Source organism: Haliotis asinina, chromosome 11, assembly GCF_037392515.1.
Source record: "Haliotis asinina isolate JCU_RB_2024 chromosome 11, JCU_Hal_asi_v2, whole genome shotgun sequence".
NCBI lineage: Eukaryota > Metazoa > Mollusca > Gastropoda > Lepetellida > Haliotidae > Haliotis > Haliotis asinina.
The window spans coordinates 32,075,588-32,097,204 of NC_090290.1; the positions used below are offsets into that span (position 1 = coordinate 32,075,588).

Below are 21,617 nucleotides of genomic sequence, written 5' to 3' on the forward strand. Positions count from 1 at the left end.
TGTGTGTGTGTGTATGTGTGTGTGTGTGTATGTGTGTGTGTGTGAGCTGTGTGTGACTTCATCGATGTAGATGAAACAGAGTCCTGGTCAAATGGCTAAGGCAGGATTTGTGTACTTAAACAGAGCGGATGCTTGGGGATGTGGTGTCATTTTCAAGAAAGGGGAAGTAGGACCAAGATATAGATCAACGTACAAAAGAAACATCGGACAGCATCTGTTGGCCATGTACTGGATAAAACCCTTGTCTGAATACGAATTTACCGTTCGGTAATTGCAAGGGCTGGACAGGGCCATGCAAACCATTTGCGGGTCTCTCGTGGACAACGTAGCCAAACTGGACGCGATTGATATCACTCGTGCCACCCATCAAATCACTCGGAGAGACGCTGCCTAAACTCGCCGATAAGTCCGCCGAAGCCCTGAGAGGCATTCTTGGCAGTATCTGAGCACATTGTCTAAATTGGTCACATGGTTCAGTCAAAACTTGTTGGTTTTTATCGTCACCATGCCCGGGCTGGTGTATATGGTGGCTAAGAAATCTTTAACCAAATAAGACCCCAACCGACAGCGATCCCACTGATCACCAGCACTGTTTTATCATTAATATGCTGCTGATTGATTGCCTGCACGTGAGGCGGAAAGGGGCTGTGGAGGTGTGGATTTAACCTTGGGCTTCAGAGGCGGTGCCACGATCCCTGTTCCGCAGGTATGCATGGGTGGTGGGACGTGAGTCACGTTAATGTCGAGGTTGAAACCCAGTTTCTGATTGACCATGGCGATGATGATTTTGTTGTTGTGGCCCACATTGATCCTCAGGTACATATCACCATATACAATCCAATCTCGAACACGTAGTCGACCTTTGACCATGTGTATTGCAACGTGTCCTGGTAAGGCTGGCGATAGCATCCTCTACGCTGGCCATGAACTGTTTCTGCTTGTCATAAGCCATTCCCTTACCTATGATACTGGCACGCGCCTGCGTCTGCGAGCTCAGCACATCCAAATAGAATCGTTCAAGTGGATAGTGCCTACATGAGTAAACCCTCTAGACATGTCCGGATAAACATTTTCCAGTCGTCCATTGAGTCTTCGGGTTGTTCAACTTTTTGGACGGTGAAAGCAACACCACAACCTGCGATCATCTCACCATTCATTACTTGACAAAGCAAAGTCCCTACATAGTAAACCTTATTTCAGTAAATCATCACTGATTTCTTTCACAGTGTGTGCTCCACTTGGAATTTCCATGAAGCATAGAAGGTGAGCACCCTTCCACACTGCTGAGAGCATTACCGGTGAAGACTGAGAAGTACAACGATGGTAGAACTGAGTTGTTGAGTACAAGAGATAAACACGGGGCATCACCCCGGAGTTGACAATATCGACTTTGATATAAAACATAACCCTGTTAATATAGGATATCTCAGCGTGACGCTGCACATACGATAATAACAAGTGCTCAAGGACCTGGGATGGCTATGCTGGTGAAACGATGGAACACTACTAGTGGCTTACGTCTAGAAGTCTCAACAGTCTGTAATAGTCAACGTACACTCGAGTTTAACAACCCACATGTTACTGAGTAAACCTGGGCACGACAACGCGGAATTGGAACTGATATCTGAATTCAACAATATAGTTAACGTCATGGAAAATATACCGAGAAATTCTAAGGTAGTTATTAAAGTTTTCCTCAGTGAACCACCCGCACGCAAAGTCGAAATCATGAAAGGAATAAAACTTCTGTAGGTCAAAGAACACCAATATCACATTTGTTCTGTTTATGTACGGGTGAATTCCCAAACCAGTCTGCAGGAGGTCGATATCACCGTGGAAGACATGATACCTCTTACAAACACATTCCCAACAACATACATTTTATGTGGTTGAAGTGCACCCCTGAGAGGTTAACAGAAAGACAATTGGAAACTATCTTGTGATAGCAATGACCAGTCTTCATCCCAACATCACGCTTGGCGATCTACAGGACACGAAGGGGTTCGATCAGGACGATGAGGAAGACACCGTGTATGTTCAACACTTGGAACGTGTATGAACTGGTGTCCCTTCAAGGAGCCTGAATGGTTCATCAACATGACCTTCACCACACCTAACATCTCATTTGATAAAGATTGATACGTCTCCAAAATTAAGAACAATGGTTTCATTCTTGCATCTTTCACCCCAGATAGTGGTGTATATGTTACACAAACACCGAGTCAGACGGGCAACATGTTAGATACAGAGCGGAAACAAAAATGTTTCAACTTCATATTTTTCACCAAACAAGATTATAATTTTATCATTAAAGTCTTATCATAATCGTCTTAGACCTCTATCTCGGGGTCCCGATACCTTCAAACTAATGTCTCGTCTTAACATAAGTTGGGAAGAAAGGCACAAATACCAACGTTGTTGGATCGATGGGGTTGGTGGGTTTGACCCCCAAGTACATATCATGCAAACTACAACGTAAAGCGTTGATCCTAGCCGATGCCAAGTTCAACACATTAGACGACCGTATTTCCACTGCGTTAACTGACAATAAAATCTCAGAAGAGGGGTTTCGTTTTGTCCTCTCAGAACTCACCAACTACCGTAACATGAAACAAGAAATGCGATCCAAGGCTTGTAAATGAACCACTGTCAGTGAAGACGAGAAAAAAGTGGATAGAAGAAGGGAGAGAACAAGCCGGGCAGGCCTTCAAAGAGATCATAGAAGATACACGTTAAATTGTTTTGCTGAGGTCACCATAACTGACTGACCAATACATTTGGTGTGCGAACGAAAAGTAGTGGGGCGGAATAAAAGGGGAGGGTGGCTACAAAGGTTTCATTGGGTAGATAGTGGCTTATATCAGGGTTTTTCCACAGACAAAGTAATCATTCAGACGTGATCCAGAACCATCATTCTAATAGTATATATTACTGAGGACGAATGGATGGGCCCACATTTTCCCACAAAAAGAAATGAACATACAAATGTGTGAAAAAAAAGTCAAACTAGTAGATATTACATCTCTCTCTCTCTCTCTCTCTCTCTCTCTCTCTCTCTCTCTCTCTCTCTCTCTCTCTCTCTCTCTCTCTCTCTCTCTCTCTCTCTCTCTCTCTCTCTCTCTCTCTCTCTCTCTCTGACATTTTAAAAAGACAGTAAAATGGTGTGACTACATTGAAAATATTGTAGAAACAATTTCCAAAGCTGATATCTTTTCTACCTAAATCAACTGTGTATTATCCCGTTCTGTATTGAATAGAATTTATGAAATGTTCATACGGTCCCATTTCGAATATGCGTATAAATTTTGGGGTGGATGTACCCAAGTTGTTCTTGCAGAAATGTTTGTCAAAATTCTAGCATTACCTATTTCTAGTGTGTTCTAAATTGTATAACTTATACCCAATCCTTTCCTCATAAAGAAAATATGTATGAAGGTCACATGTAATGCAAAGGACAATTTTGCAGATTCTGATTCCTTTTGGTATGAGTTTATGGTAACATATTATAAACAAATGCAAATTCAGCTTAAGTTGAAAAATAACACGATTGAAGAAACCTCGCTAAATCGGATTTCAAATGATTCACTAATTTTCAACCAGCGCTAGGGGAAAAGGTGGTTTCACTAGCTGAAAGGCATGGGCAGTGATCAGTATTAGCTTGAACCGGGAAGGCGACTCGGTAAAAACAAAGCAAGTGATGCTTCCAAGGATATCGCTGCGGTCAAAGTGGGAGATTAAGAGATGTTTCTCGTGATTACAATCATCTTGGGTCTGCAGTAATACAAATACACTGGTCCCATGCCAGCAGATTTCAAACCAAACTTACAAGAAAGTGCAGCATTAGAAATACTAATTTCATTGTTAAGAATTGCTCACATGCTTAAATACATGTCTATGGTAACATTGAAACATATGCTGTTTGTGAACAAGCTGTCTCTGTCACAAACAAAACTCAATATTTGTTTTAAATGACACCTATGTGTCTGCCTGCCTGTCTACTAATGTCAATACGCAGCACATAACTCCAGTCACTGACCACATGCAATTTGAACTTAACACCTATCAGGCTATACGCCAAAAACAGAATACATTGATTTATGGCTCGTGCACCTAGGTTCTGTCTCTGTCACATTATGTAATTACTCTGTAAGAAACTGCATTACAGGTGACTGGATCGGACGGAAACCTGTGCAAACCCAGATTGTCAGTTTCAAGTTCTGCTTGTACTTGGACCAACGACAGTTTCCAGCCATGAAGTCTTTCACCAGTTCCGTATTTGTTGATTGGATCTAACACAATTGCAGAGAGATGTATTTACAAAACCAAACGTCTCTACATACAGTTTTTTATGGATAAGAACGTCTTCCATTGTACATGATGCAACGTTTCGGTATGGATTCTTACCACTCTTGCTTGACAACGGTATCCATACCGAAACGTGGCATCATATATACAACAAAAGAAGTTGTTATCCATAAAAACACATCAATCGGATAGATCATCTCTATGTATACACAATGACCCCACTGCATATATTTGCGTTTTTTTCATAATCAGTAATGTATGTTATACGTCATGACTTAGCGATAATTGTGTTTTAATCATATTTAAATCAAACAGCTACACACACGTTTTCCAAAAGGTATAGGTTGACTGATTCTATACAGCCACGGTTTTGCGTGCTTTTCATTCGGAAAGTTTACACCAGCTGTCGCTCCCCTCATGTTCAGATGTTCGACACTTGTTATGGATATGCAACTTTTTTATTATTTATGCACGAAGTTTTTGGGCTAATAGTTGCCCCTTCATCGGGTGAATGGCAGTGAATAATTACAGAGGTATGTATATATGGTATGCATAGTAAGCCACAGGGTGTTTTTACAAAGGTGTGTATGGTATGTACATGGATCCACGGTGTTGTTTTTACAATAGTTTAGCTAGGGAGGGTAGGTGTTTACATGAAGCAGATGACCATAGGTGAAACCAGTGAAGTATGCAGTGAAGGGTGTACAATGAGTTAATGCGCAGCGTGTTTAGACAAACACTGTTGTTGGATGAAGTTAGTTGATGCCCCATGTATTAGGAAGAAACACGCCCTGGTCCCTATTCAGCTCAGGTTTTGTCCTTTTTATGTGGAGGGCTTCCAATTTAATTTCCGTTTACGCCAGTTGCTGGTGTTAATGGCTAGGATTACTATGTGTTGTCAGTTTATGGTGTGGTCAGGATTCTTAACTAGGTGTTCCGAAAGAGCTGATTTTATGTCTGATTTGCTGACAGACGTTTGATGCTCTTTGATCCTCCTGTTGGCAATAAGCCTGCCAGTTAAAAATACTAAAGAAGTGGCATATTACCCTACCAACTTCTAAATGCCTATGAAACATATGTTCAGATGTGTTTTGATATGCTCGTCTCTTGCATATGTACAACTGTGTAATAATATTCAAGTCTCTAACATATGTACAGGTGTTGAATGTTAGGAAAATAGCTGACACAAACACATCCAAGTTTGAAAAAAGAAAGGTAGAACAAAAGCTTAGCGTTACACTGACGTCTGTACTGAATCGCCAAAACGCACCCTACATGAAATTGTGTATCCATCCATGCTAAAGCCTATGACTGTAGGTTTATAAAGCCTCACCAGTGGTACTCGATATTGAAGCCGCTATAGACGACAAGAGAATGAAAAGACTCAAAACTCAACGACACGACGGCACCGGTCGTGTTTACTAGGACGGCCATCGCAGCATGAGGTGTCACAGCACTTCAGAGACAGGCAGACAGTTTCAAAGACATGGACCCCTATATATACATCAATACTGGGAGTGTTAATAACAGACCTAAACGACCAGTTCAACATCACACCGTTCCCTTCTTCAAACTTACGGCTGATCTTTGGAGCATGAGAATGTCCGTAACCTGGACTGCACATGACACTTAGGCAAGTGCATGAAAACATTCCTCAATACAGCATTCTACATCTCCTTTCTTAAATGAGTCCCCGCTGGCAAGTTGTTAATGATGCTCATGGTGGTCACTACAGATACTAACAACTTCTTCTGACCAAGTGGCTTTAAAAGCCCTCTGTTGTTTTCTGGATAATCATATTTTGGAAATTTGTTTAGTGATGATTTTACTGTAATTGAGCAATGATGTCGTGTTTGAATTAGTTACATGCACAGATGTACAGATATCTGATGATATATACCTCTCTCGCAGATGTACAGACGTGTGATAGTATTCTTGTCTCATGTATATGCACAGATGTTTGATAATATGTATGCCTCGGGCATGTTCAAATTATTCACTTCGCTTCCCACGTTAATGAACTAGTTGCGCTGTTTGCAGACAACTGTTGTGACACTGTGAGAGCTGCACCCTGTATGAAACCAGACCTGCCATGTATTGTTTTGACACGTAACAAATAAACATATCCTTTTCACAATGTTTCCGTTCGACGTTTCCCATGCACGCTTTTGGCATAGGTCCCCAAGGGCCCCTGTGAGGCAGGTTTTAGCGGTGACAATCATCAGAGAGTCTACACATCACATCTTTGTAGCCTACAAATTTAAATTACATCAGTGCGCCCTTTCTGATGGACTACTTCTGACTGCAAGAAGCAATGCACGTACAACAGTAACATCGTAAATTGTGTCTGGGCTAGATATGATTCATAGGAATATGCGACAGCCTCCCAGGAAAGATACTCATTTACTCGGCTATCACACAAAGGCTCAGCAAGCGATTTTGTAATGCCTTCTGAAGTTCCTGTGGACAAAAATGTAAGTGCGGAGACTACTAAAATCTATTTTGTGAAATTGTGATAACAACGTAAGATGAAAACTGTGGTTATGAAAAACATATTATATCCAAACGTGACAACATCCAAAGATGCAACTATGTTGAGCTTGCCACGGGATCAGGATGACAAACGGTGAACCAAGTTCAGCATAATTTATTAATATTATAATTACCGTTTGTCATACGTTGTACTGAAGTACAAGACTCACCCTCTTTGAAGGAACACTTCGACCGAACTAAGACCTTTATGTACTACACATGAGCAAAAGCCAGGCTGCACGCCATTGAAACAAACGTTAATGCAGTAAGATTGTAAATGCTACGATCGGATTTTCGTGCGTTTCCCCACATTTTGTTATCATATCCTACCCACTGGTGACACTGATCACAAACACAAGCAAAGCCTGGTCATACCAAGTCATATTTATTGTTCTTAGTTTAGTCAGTATCAATAATGTCAAGTCAACATCACGGGAGCATGTTTCATGTCAAAGGTTCAACCCCTTGCAACTACACCTTCCAGTGCAGTTATATGTGGGCTAAGTTTCAATTGTAATATTTATTCGCCATCAATTGAGTACAGCATGTCTCTGATTTTCAAACACTCTAGGTTTATCTCCATTCTACCTTGACCCATTTAAAATCGAACTCCTCCCTCCGCAGAAGACACTGCGTGATCCGGCAAGGGATGAGAGGCGAGTTAAACTCGTCTGTGAACGGAGTGGTTGATGCCTGTCGTATTTCTTAAACATTTCAGCATAAACATATTCTGTCTAAAGAAAAACAACTGTTTGTTCAACGTTATAATGTAAAGCCTATGAGCTTGTTTTACGATCCCAACTCTACACGACTGAAATCAGCCTATTGTTTTGTTTGCCGTGATACTCTATCCCCTTGGTTACACAATAATGGAATCGTCTAATCTACTTATTTTCCTTTAAGTAGAGTTACGCTTCAGTTTGAAATGGCTGACGAGACAGTGTTTACATTTTGCAAAAGTTTGAAATTCGACGTGAAAGTGGAAAATACTTGACTGGATGTCTAATCAGAACCTTCCGGAATCCAAGAATAGATCCTTTTCCGATATACCTATGAACTGTAACTCATCAAAAACTGTTGATTTTTACGTTCTGCGAGTGTCGATTATGCTTTCATGTACTTGCCACCAAGTGCCGTTTTGTCAAAATGTGTGTACATGCGAGTACCCTGGGATTCATTACCGTAATCGCTAGATATTTCGCTTTCGTTCCACAACCTCTCCAATGAAATAGGTTTTTCTTTTACCTGCAATAACGACTTCATTGGGAAATTAGCGGCATCGAGTGATCGGGTCCACCATGTTTGTCCTTCACCCTCAATAGGCTCGCACCAACACGATATATCGCACCACGAAATAACAAATAATACTGGTATTTTATTTTTGACCAATCAGAGAGCAGCTCGTCTTTGGTGGAAACCTATTGAGGGTGAAGGACAAACATGGTGAACTCGATCACTCGATGCCGCTAATTTCCGATTCGGAAGTCGTGTATTGCAGGTCTTAACAGTTTTGCAGTTACCATTTTGTTTTAGCACCATTGTAGGATATTTATATAGCGCACATACCCACGCAACTAGTACATGCTTAGGGCGCTGGTATTTTGTAGAACTGGCAACGTGAGCATATAAAAAGTGTTCAAATACATGGCATTACCCTTGATATCCGGAATGATGGTTTTAAGCCATGAAGACATTTGAACATTTACAGATTTACAAATGTTTCCCCACCTAAGTGAGTATTCATATTATGAATCCATGCACACTTAGAAAAGAATCGGAAATACATCACCTATTACAATCAAAAGGTATAGATTGGAAATACTGTGTATTTCAGATGTATATCAGATGAAGATTGTGTATATTAAGTGGTATACGTAAGGTACCAATACGCCTTTCTGATCAGTGTGCCATATGTTTTACAACTGCCGGTGTAAAATAAATCAAGAAATCTAAAGTTTGTAACATTGTTGTAAACGATATTTATTATTCAATAGAGCGTGTGTATATAACATATTAACGAAATGGAGTGGACTTGCAACCAAGTCTGAGGCTTATCGCAATGGCTTTCCACAAGGTGCAGAATATAACATGAGGATACGCTACATGTTACAGTATACTAAGACTAATGTACACAACAAACATGAAACATATATTCTAGAATATTTCACAATGTAAACAGACAAATTACACACCATGATGCCACCTACAAACTTTCCACTATGATGTCAAATTACTACCCATCAGCTTATATTAGGGTTTTGCGTTTCGTGATGACATGACCGACTCATCATTGTTTGATGAGCAAAGAAAGACATCTGGATTAATAGCATCCATTCGACTCTAGAAAAACGTGAGTAAAACCCACTCAAACCCATCCATTCGTCGTGCAAATGACGTTGGTGCCGAATCAGGGTTTGCACGTGCAGTCGAGCACATGATCTTCGCATCGAAGTTTTCTTCATTTGCACGTGTTGGTATTAGAATCAAGAATTGAAAAAAACACTTTTAAACTACAGTTCTAACGGTACTTTAAATGCCTTCATTGTCAAATGTGCAACGCGAACGTGCCGTTGGCATGTTGCACGCGGTAAGATCAGTTACGTTGCAAGTGCAATGGGATGCATCCGTCGTACTGTGTATGACTTGCGAGGTCGTCTACAACAAACTGGTACCGCTCCTGATCGACCAAGGTCGGGTCGTCCATGTGTGAAGTCGCGAGCAAAAGACCTTTAAATCGTCCTACGTCATCTACGTGACAGATTTCTGTCGACTGCCCTCACAGACCATTCGAAATCGGTTGCTGGCTGCCAATCTCCATTCTCGACGTCCATATCGTGAGCAAATATTGACGCCGTTTTATCAACGTCAGCGTCTGCTGTGGGCCCAACGTCACTCCGATGGAGACAGAGAGACTGCAATCGAGTCATCTTTAGGGATAAATCCAGGTTTACCCTCAGATTCGCGACCGGTAGGCATAGAATCTGGAGACGACGTCGTGAACGGTTGTGTTGCCCAATGTACAGGACGTCGACAGATTCGGGGGCGGCGGTTGCGGGGTGTTTTACTGTGGGAACAACCGTTCCCGACTTCTGGTCATCCGTGGAAACCTCACAACTGCTGCTTACCGCGACCAGGTGCTCACCTCTGTCATGGCGGCTGATGGCCCAGGTCTACAGTTCCAGCATGATACTGATCGGCCGCTTACCGCGATTTTGACACGAAAATGCCTTCAAAATGCTGGAATCATGGACTGGCTGTCGAGGTCCCCTGACCTTAATCCAATAGAACACGTTTGGGATGCACTCGGAAGAAGGCTTCGTGGTCTTAGCAAGCAACCTCAGAATTTGCAGGAACTTGGCGCTGCCTTGCAAGAGCAATGGCGTAGAGTCCCCATCCACGTGTTCACAAGCATCAGGCAGTCGATAAGGATACGATGTTTGGCAGTGGTGAATGCGCGGGACGGCCATACACAATATTGAACTAAGAAATTTTGAATTTTGATTTTTATTCTTGTGACTTGCCATTCTGTATACCCACGTTTTGGAACGGCGGTGTAGCCTATTGAGACTGATTCTGGCACTGTCAGTGTATCAAGTACATCCCACAGATCTCAGCAATGAAATAATAACAATTTAACCATCTTACCATCTCTTGTTCTTTTATAGTTCCCTGAAGAAAGAATGTGAAGTTTCTTTTCTGACTCAGTATATTTGGTATTTGCGATGAACATATATGCCATATTATTGTGTATAATTTTAAATCTGAGCATTCTAAAACTACTATTGTGATGAAAAACCGTCATTGCTAACCAGAGTTATTTAATTCAATCATTCAGTTAAAATACTGACATACCTGACATGACATGCTGCATCTTAAAAGGGCACCTGAAGGATAGTGATAGCTGATGACAACCGGCTTTAAATCAAAGCTAAAACATTCCTGATTGTAAAATGTCACACCCATTCGGCCGCCATAACAACACCACATTTTTACCATTTTGGGGGTCAGGCTTCTGGTTTCTAGACCCTATTTCCACTGACTTAAATCATATAACCTGACCAGACTAGATTATTCATGCATAGGTACTCTGTCTGCTGACATGGTTACGATTAAAGAGTAGGCAAACACGTGGCTTATATAGTATTCCCAGAAATTATTGAGAATCATGTTGCGTCATGTAACTCATTACGTTTATTAACTTCTGGCGTTTTACTTACATAAACATGTTAAAACATCATCCTTTTACAGTCTCAGTCTTGTTTTAGTACTTTGTTAGACCTCCTCTCTCAGCAATGCATGCCTGAATACGCCTAGGCACACTACCCATCAAAGTTTGTAGGTAATCGTGTGACAGGGTATCCCAATATTGGACCACCTCAGCCTTCATATCTTCAATATTTCTCAGTCCCTTTTGGTTTATTCTGTCCTTCATGACTCCCCACACATTCTCAATTGGGTTTAGGTCTGGGCTGTAACTAGGCCAGTCTAAAACTTGAACATTTTCGCCCGACAACCACTGTTTTGTGTAGCGAGCAGTGTGTTTTGGGTCATTATCATGCTGGAAAATCCAATCATCTTCATACAATGTTTGTACTGTCGGAAGAAGGTGACCATTTAGAATGTCAACGTATCTTTCTTTTGTCAAGTTTCCCGTGAAAACACACAATGGCGTCACTCCGCGAGCCGATATGTCACCCCACATGTGAAACTTCGGGCTATGTTTTGGTCGCTGGTAGATAGGTTTGACAGTATCTTTGGTCCAAATTTTCACACAATTAGGGAAAAGCCAAACAGAACTTTCATCCGAAAAGAAAACATTATCCCAATCTTGATTTTCATGAGCCCGACACCAGTTTAAACGTTTTTCCTTTTGTGCATCTTTCATCAACGGCGAGGGAATTCCACCTTTTTTAATCCAATTAAGTCTCTGTAATTCCTGCCTAACCGTTTCATTGCATACCTGAGGACTTCCTCTGCTAATCATTTCATTTCTGATGTTCTCAACACTTTGCCCCTACTCACAATCTGCCCAAGTCTTCGGCGATCCACAACACTGAATTTCCTAGGCCGACCTGCCCCTGCTTTGTGCTCTATCCCGGTTCCTGTTTGAATATTCTTCAAAGTTCTGTATACTGTAGACAGAGGAATACCATGTCTACAAGCTAACACTTTAGCATCAGCCTCACCCCTTTCAAAATCATCTAGAATGAGCTTTCTTTTCTCTCTTGCTGTAAATTCTGCCATGTCAACACAGGAAGCCGTCTGCTCAGACAAGGGAGATAACTCTTGACGTAATGAGCTGCCCTCTAAGCCTTCAAGAGTTGTCTCTCTTATTTAGTATGCTTAGTGCATAGTGAAAGCCCTTTTTCCAATCTTAGCATCATTAGAAAAAAAACAAAGATTTTCTCAATAATTTCTGGGAACACCGTACATCTTAATTCTACCAAGACAACATATAATCAACCAAAATGCCGAACAGGTAGCAAACGCAGTGTCTCTGTACCTTAGGACATAAAACTGAATGCGCGTATTAATTATTGCTTGGTCAATCTCAAATATGATTTCAGCTGATAGTAAACTTTATAACAAAATGAAAAGGTACAATTTGTCAATAACTGATATGACATTTGTAATGCCTGACCGTGAATACCCCTCCAAGGTATGAGGCGACTCTTCTGCCTTCAATGAAATTATGATTGGATTACTGCAGTTGGAGGCTGGAAGAATCAGTATTGGGTTAACTACTTTTAAGACAGAGTTTATATTTCGAAACAGTCTAGCTACCAATAAAAGACGAAAAATTAATAAAAGTACGCAAAACAAGGCGACGCGAATGTCCCTCATACATATGTTAGGAAGGGGTCCTATATACCTGAATTTAAACAAATTTATTATTATTATTATTATTCACACACTACTTAGACACATATGCAGCAATCTTGATGATGATTTATTTCTAGTTAATCAATCTGACACTACTTTTTTTTCCATGTGATCCTGTATGCGCAAAATGTTTTCCACTGGAATATAAGATACGCACCTTAATGCGTGAATCTCCGTTTATCAACATTATGGACATGGCGAACGTGAAAACAACGCACTGTTTAGGTCTTGGGTAACTGACAGGAACACGAAACCGCTTGCGCGCTGTCCATCTTCGTGCGCGACGTCAGTATTTTGGGCCGATTCTGATGCAGGTAAACCGTAATAATCGCCAAAGCTTGGGACAATGGAATGGGTTGTGTTTAACGCCGACCGAGCGACCGAAGAGTGCCGACGGAGTGCGGGCGTGGCGTCGGCACTTTTCTTCAAACCGATCGAACACATATAGCACTCTCTTGGAAGAAGTCTTCCTGCCGTGAGACGTAAGATTGTTCTACAGGTGGACGCCGCATCGGTAAAGCAATGGCGCAGGTTCCCTTAATGCTGTGTTCACAGGTGTAAGGCAGACAAGGAACGTTGCGAGAGGTACTCAAACGTGGTACTGAACAAGTTGCAAAGTCAGTATATATGCAGATGGCTAGTCTCCGTGAAAGAACCAAGCGCACCCTGATGCCTAATCCCCACAAATAGTTAATATACTCACAATTATGAATCCCCAAACGTTAAACGCTACAGGGCCTGCTGGTTCCTCGAGTGAATGGCTACAGTAAGCAAACATTTATTTTAGGTAAATGAGACAAGTCTGACTGTTATGTTTTGAATTTTGGTAAGGAACATTAGATGTTGAAATACATGACGTAGTGGTTTCCTTCTGCTACTCAATAAATGATGGTTCTGAATCCCAGTGCCTACAGGGAACAGTTCATAGTCTTAGAAAAGAATCGTTGTTACTGCTACATGAGCTAGGCATGCAATGTAGGGTATGTAAAAGACACGTTCCATGCTGAGTGAAGAAAGATTCAGTCAAGAGTGTGAGTTTAGTTTTACGTCATTTTAGCAATATGTCAGTAATACACCGCGGGGACCACCAGGGCATTTTCCTGACATGAACTATGACACAATATATAAAGCGCAATTTCTGCAAAATTATAGGGCATTGGCTGAGGAAATTGGTATGATAATTAGTTTTACGCCATTTGTAGCATATTATTTCACACACTGTACCCATGTGGGGAAACGAACCCGAGTCTTCGGCGTGAAGATTCATTAGAATCAACATGCGACATGAAATTGAAAAATATAGGAAAGTATTACAAAGAAAACAAGAAAGAACTCAGCAGGAATGAACGCATTGGTACATGCCTTGTGAATACAATCCCAGCTGAGGAGTATAAAGGTGAATCGGGTAAAGACAATTGCAGTCCAATTACTAAATGAATCGTTTGAAACATTACTTTTAATATTGTTATTGCGAGGCACACCTTATAAACCCACTTTAAACCCACATAAACCCCAACATATCTCAATACATGGGTGAATTTCAGGTTTCAGTTTCTATACAAACTCGAGAACAATCAATAAATGAAAGTGTGTTAAAACATTCCGTTAGTCATACACATATCTCGCTGTACACTCTGGAAACCTTATACCGCCTTATGCCAACGACGTCCGGGTACGATGTAATCTTACAAAGAAAACTTGAAATATCCGTGGACATATAGATCTCCACGCCCATATGTTACTAATGACCTCTTTGTAGCACTCTATATATTGCTGATAATATAATGTAGTTTTACTGTGAAAGTATTGATATAAATGCTATATTCTGTCAATATGGTAATTACGTATTTATAACGCGCATGTAGGACAAAATGACATATATCCTAACTCTCATCCTGGTCATATACGAAGGACATTTAAACCAATGTTATCAATGAAAAACATTTACAATTATTTCACACGTTATAAATGTACGAAAATGTAAATTTGCCGGCCTAATGAAAACTATATTTCAAAGTTAATCATCCGAGCCTAGGATGACATGCTTTATTCTTCACATGGTGAAATAACGTCTGAGCAAAGTAAATGCACTGCCAAAAAACTTCCAACTCTACAAGCTTGTGTATGTCTTTTAGAGATATGATATGCAATGCCTGGTAGTGTGTACATTAATCCCTGTGCGATGGGAGTAAGGACATCTATATCCTTCGATCTAAAGCGCCAGGCTAGTGATCCAAGCGAGCCCACCGGTGACCGTGTGTAAAAGCCTTGGAGTCAACTTTGTGTCCAGACTCTATCGGTGTATAACCCTGTGCACTTAAAAGAACCCACGAATCCGTTGGTAAATGACCAGATGGTGGCCACATTAATACGTGCAGACACACGTAGTTGCGGGCACAGCAACGTGCAGTAAATTAGGAACAAAGTACTACGACTATGTATCCAAGTCAAACCCAACTGTGAATGGGTACCTTGTAAGGATGGGAAAGCCACATTAAATAGGTGCACCCAAATGGCTGCCAATGTGTGAGTTGTATACTTCTCAGTGAGGTGAGATTGCAAAATACGATGTGCCATCGAGATTGGCATCCAATGATTGAGGGGAAACCAAAGCGCCTTTGAGATAGTAAGCTGGAAAATGGCGCTGTTCACATGCTAATATACAAAAAATAATATAGCTAGGGTATTTTCCGTTCCTAATCACCCACTATTGAAATTTATAACCACAAACCACTAATCATCGTACGTAAGTCCACAAACATTCAAAGTAAATTAATACTTTCCACATTTTTAATCGTAGAATATATGTCTTTTTAATGTATGGCTAGATTTCCTAAATTACTAACGGCTGAAGGGATGATGTAAATCCAGCTAGGTTCCATGCAGGACGCAAATGTACTGTACGTCCCCATGGTCGCTAGTATGACGATCTACCTTTTGTCGTTGGTGATATATAGCCCTTATTTTATATTGTCTTGTCCAAATAGTGATATTAGTTTTAACTTTCCACACTAGTTTTCAGTTGTAACTGTGATATTCTAGTCGTTTTGCTGTCCTTTGATGACGGGTTTCTATTATGTACATATCTTCCATTCCATTGTTAAATGATCTCGTCATGATATGGTTGAAATATTGCCGATGTGACGTTGAATCACTCACTCACTCAGATCACGGTATATCCTGCATTAATCTTTCCATAAGCATATTAACCCATTAATGAAATTCATGCGACACGTATGAAGCATTACTTGTGTCGATCCCATGATGTGAATAGCATCCAATATATATAAACTCGAACATTTAATACACAGTCTGTAAAGTTGTTATTTTTGTCTTATTACTTACAAGAATTTAAAAGCCAGTGAATTGTGATCATTGTACTCTTGAATAGTTGAATAGTTGTGAAATTGACGTAAAGTGAGAGGGCCACCATCTGGTCATTTACCAATGATTCGTGGGTTCTTTTTCTGGTGTTCATTTCATGTTAGTCACTTTTTCATGATTGAGAAAATAGACGATCAAAGTTTGGAGCACGTTTTTGTTACAGGGCAGCTCCAGTACTAATGTTGTAATATCGTAGCTCACGACCTTGGAGAATCCCGGAATATTCTTGAATGCAGACGGGCGTCACTTTTTTTATCTGGAGTCAACCGAGATGTACGGAAGCGTATTAGGGCCACGGTGAAAATTGTTTTGGTGTCACTATCTCCTACGTAGGACTTAATATCTCCTACGTAGGACTTAGTATATCCTACTATCTGCCACGTAGTACTTAATATACTCTTTAAAAAAGTAGGGGATCTTCATTTTTTTCATTTACGATTAAACATATTTAGAAGATTCATCGAAGTCAATCAGTGTTGATATGATATTACTGCATGTTTTCAGAGTGCATCACCATTTGCACTTCCTAACAACCATAGTTATTTGGAATGTATTTTGAAAGATGATTGGGGATGGTATGTAATTTGCATGCAAACGATTTTCATTTTAAAACAATGTAAAAAACACACTAGAAACAAACACTAGCAAATGTCTGATGCAAGATGAGTTTCAAATTTAATGTTCTAATTGATTTCTCGACCTTCTGGTAAAAACGTCAAAATCAAGAATGGGACCCCATGCACGCGTATGGGGCTACTGCGTTGTGCACGTGCATATCGCGCGTTGTGTTTAGGGGTGGTAATAGAGGGAAATGGTGGTGCGTTCATAAGATGTCTGTCCTTGAAACGTTTGTTAACGTTTACAGTTCCTATCGAAATTGAAAGTTGAGGTGCACCTACTTATTTTGAAGACTATATGTCCCTTTAAAGGTTCGGATTATATGAAGTGTGGTTATTAAGAAATGTTTGGTTATGCAGGACGTTAGATAGTAGAGACGCACGTCAATGCATATTTATGACACTAACGCAGTGTTACTACACAGTGTTAGTGTTAGTGTTAGTGTTAGTGTTAGTGTGTGTGTGTGTGTGTGTGTGTGTGTGTGTGTGTGTGTGTGTGTGTGTGTGTTACGTTTGTGTGACGTGGACCGTGATCTAATTGCAGTTATGGGGTATACACACACGCACTCAGGCACGGACACACACAGAGGAGGGGGAACAGTTTCCGATATGAAATTCTCGTTTTAACACGTCCTCCGAAAGTTTTTCTTGTCTTCATATTAAGTTAGGTTGGATCAGATATAACGCTCGTTTGCGGTTTGTTTTTTCGTAATCGTTTACAAGGTGACTTGACTCGAGTGGAAAAGTGTTGAATGCGGCCTAAAACAATACGGAATTAAAAGACGGCTAAAGATTGTCATTACAGTTGCTTGTATAACTATAATGATATAAGTACGCGTGGATTGCCACTGATAGACACGTCTGTGCACGCAGATTATGACTAATGCGCAACGACCTCTGAAATATCCAGCGCATAATAGCAAAATGTAACTGCAACGCGTAACAATAGGGCACACTGAACGCGAGGCGGTAAAGTACAACAGTGGGTTCAACACCTGAAAGTAATAAACTACCCATCAAAAGTCTCTCTCTCTCTCTCTCTCTCTCTCTCTCTCTCTCTCTCTATCTATCTATCTATCTATCTATCTATCTATATATACATATATATATATATATATATATATATATATATATATATATATATATATATATATATATATATATATATATATATATGTACATATATATATATATATATATATATATATATATATATATATATATATATATATATATATATATATATATATATGTACATATATATATATATATATATATATATATATATATATATATATATATATATATATATATATATATATATATATATATGTACACCCACTATATATTATATATGTATACATGGTTACAACGAAGATGAATTTCTCCACCAGCTTGGGGGAAACAACTGCAAACCTTATGCAGATTAATTGCACGAGGATGATTCATCAAATTGCTGAAAAGCACGTGTAAATACCGTGCATGGGAACAGCTGCGTTTTGGTGTTAAGTTTTGATAAAAAAAATGCCATTTTTCACCGAATCATTTGTTGAACGCATGACAATAATCAATCTTGTCAACGTTACGCACTTGTTTTGTTACACACCAGTTCATGTGTGAACAGTACCTTTTAACAGTATGGAATATTTTGCAAAATCTAGTTTAGAACAGTTGATTGAAGTATGCGGCTACATCAACACTAGTGAGCCTAAACTCTTGATGGGTAGTATAGTTGAACACACGAGTCTAATGGTGAAGGAAACAGTAGACTCTTAGAGTAAATGCAACACATGACAATAGACTCTAATGGTAAATAGAACACATAACTGTACACTCTAAACGTAAAAATGAAACACATGGCTGTAAACTCTAACAGTGACTGAAACATTAAAAAAAAGAAATAGTTTCCGTGTCTGGGGGAACTACGTTGACCATTTCAAATTAATGTATATCAAAATATATCGAGCATCTCCAACTGGAGATACTAAGTCCTACGTAGGACTTACTATCTCCTACGTAGGACTTAGTATCTCCGACGTAGGATTTAGTATCTACGTAGGAGATAGTAAGTCCTACGTAGGAGATATTAAGTACGTAGGTAAGAGATACTGAGTAGTAAGTGCTAAGTAGGAAATACTAAGTCCTACGTAGGAGATACATAGGAGATATTAAGTCCTACGTAGGATATACTATCTCACTGTGGCCCTAATACGCTTCCGTAGAGATGTGACTTACTTTGTTGGTTCAGTAATCAGCTGAATATTCCAACATCCATATTCAGGTCAATTTAAGTGTTTCTGCCGTTTGAGTACGTTAACCGCCGCCTATAACTCCCATACGTCACCCTCCAGTGGAAGAGCGCTCAGCTTCAGCTCTTTGTTAAGTCCCTCAGTACGCTGCAGATCATCACTGACAAGAACATTGTTTTCTGTAAGTTATATTTTTTTTATTCTTAGTGTGTGTTCATTTGACATGTGTTTATGTTGTATGCAAACTTATCAATCTATTGAAAGGTTTTAAGTAACACTGATTTTCATGCAACAGAGATATTTCTCATGTACTTATAGTCGTGTTTCACCTTGTTACATAGTTGTCTGGACTCGTTTAATGACACGTTTATGCTCATATCTAGCTGTGAATTGAGTACCTCGTTAGTATGAGACAGCCACGATAAACTCGATTCGCCTAGTGGGAGTAAGAGATTGATAATACGATGTGAGGCTGACATTGCCATCAATGATCAAGAGAAAACAAATACCTGCGCGTTGAGCAAGCACTAGGTGAGTGGATATGTGCGCTATGTAAATATCCTATCCTATTTTATCTATACATTCCTAATGATTAAGCAGTAAGTAGGTTTGTGGTTTTCCTCTAAAGAAATCACAATATCTGTTCATGGAAGTGGAACAGCTTACAGGATGAATGTACCACTAGGAAGCGTTGAACTAGGTCGTCAGGCTTGTGCACTGGCGTGTGCGAGTCTTTCTGTAACTATTGACTGTAACGTGACAGTTTACGCATTCGCGGCTGTGTTGATCATAAATCGCGTCCGTTGTTAACAGTGTTCATGAAGGCAATAAATTGCGTGTTTTGGTAATAAATTTGGAGTGGGCAAATATTCGTTCATGACGCATATATTCAGCCAGAGACTATGGTCTCTGATTTAACAGAAACGGACAATGACAATATGTTTAATTTCTGCTGGTAAGGTACATAGTTTCCAATCATAAATATATTCACGTGAACTTTTACTGAAACAATGTAGTGAACGCACACTGGAACAAATCACCTAGTTTTTATCAGTTATTGATCTGAAGAGTCATGGCCACTCTATAACGGTTTTAGACGTCGATGTTTGTCAATTTCAACAAACTTCCAGCTGTGGCCGAAAAGAATGGGTGGGGTTACACATTGCTCCTATCAAAACTCTTTCCCCACGGGTCATATACCGCCAGCCTCCTGTGTTCCCTGGCGTGTCAGAGTGAGTTAAAGTTTATAGTCACAGTGGCAGTATTTCAGCTATGTCGTGACAATAATTATAAATTCACGATGTGCACACAATTTGTATAACATGGAACAGGAAATAAAACTGGCATAAATAGGATTTCAAATCAGGACAATACAGTATGTAAAGGGCCCAGAGTGTCGGAATGGATTTGTGCCTGGCAGCAAATTAAACTTACAAAACGTGAGTCCCCAAGGACAAAGGTAAGTGACACAACGCGTTACTCGGGATACAAGAGTGACATAATATAGGGGAGGTCCACATATTGGTCATGTTCTTCCAGATAAACAACAGACGTGTCAAAAGGGACCGAAACGCCTTCTTTAAACATTCTGTGTGGTACCATGGATGGACGTCTCAGTCAAAATGTTATTGGCAAATCATGAGGATCTGTTTTCGCAAATGTGGGCTCCGCCTTACCAAACAGTTCAAGGTAATCAATGAAAAGGAGATGATTAAGATTGTTGGGGAGAGATTGTCTGTGCTGAGAGGTCTGAGAGGTCTGATGGTCTTTCTCCCCGTTGGGCAAAGATCCGACTTTATCCAAGGACAAAGTAAAGAAGTGAAAGAGTGTCCCTGTTCCTCTTCTAATCCTGTTGTATATCGTACACGATACGTTAGTGTGGCAATTTTTGCCTTTTCAAGACTCACTATTTGAACCAAAACTGAACTTTGCAACACCTATCACCCCTTTCTGGCTTTATCTTCCACCAGAAGACATCGTGAAGATTCTGGACTGTGTATTCATAGATCCAGATGAAGTATTCACCCTCTTGCCAAGAAACCTAAGATCTGAGATGATAGGAATGACAACTCGTCATGGATGATTAGCTTCTTTATTGTACAACAGCGACGTTTCGGTATACGTGCTTAAACCGTTTTCAAGCATGAGAAACAGTATAAGTATCTATATGGAAACGTCGCTATTGTACAGTAGTGGAGTTGATCAACAACTTCTAGAATGCCTCTCAAACTAAGATGAGTTTGGAAATAATATTGTGTCCAAGAAAACGACACAGGGAGTGTATTCTTAGGGACCACAAAAGTTGAAATCGGGTATTACATTGACATGGGCCAAGGCATAATGTATGAATGTCCTGTTGTTGTTGGGTTTTTTTCGCTGCAGTGTTAAAGCGCATTCACTGAGGAAAATTATTCGTATGCGACACAAATCCAGTGCCTATTGTTCATGCGGATTAGCATGAATTCTAATGAAATAATTGTTTGATTTATACATAATGTATGAATTTCACATCAATCGGATAGAGAAAGCGTCAAAACATTTTAACAGAACTCATGAGCTGCATACGCCAAAGAGTTCGCGTGCAAAATTGTCATGATAAAATTTCGATAAACGTGCTCTGTTTTCCATCTGGAGTCAGTTGACGTTC

The 21,617-nt window shown here is 40.0% G+C and overlaps 1 protein-coding gene across 3 annotated transcripts in view; it reads left to right on the forward strand.

Moving 5' to 3' along the window:
- Positions 1–21,617, forward strand: part of LOC137255720 (sodium-dependent dopamine transporter-like) — a 54,631-nt gene that overhangs the window by 3,897 nt on the left and 29,117 nt on the right. For 2 of the 3 annotated variants that reach the window (XM_067793217.1, XM_067793219.1), the window contains exon 1: positions 6,464–6,779. The exons of the other annotated variant lie outside the window; for it this stretch is intronic. The gene's annotated coding sequence lies outside the window, so the exon portion shown is untranslated. Of the gene's footprint in view, positions 1–6,463; positions 6,780–21,617 lie in introns of those variants that run through there. 3 annotated transcript variants of the gene reach the window in all.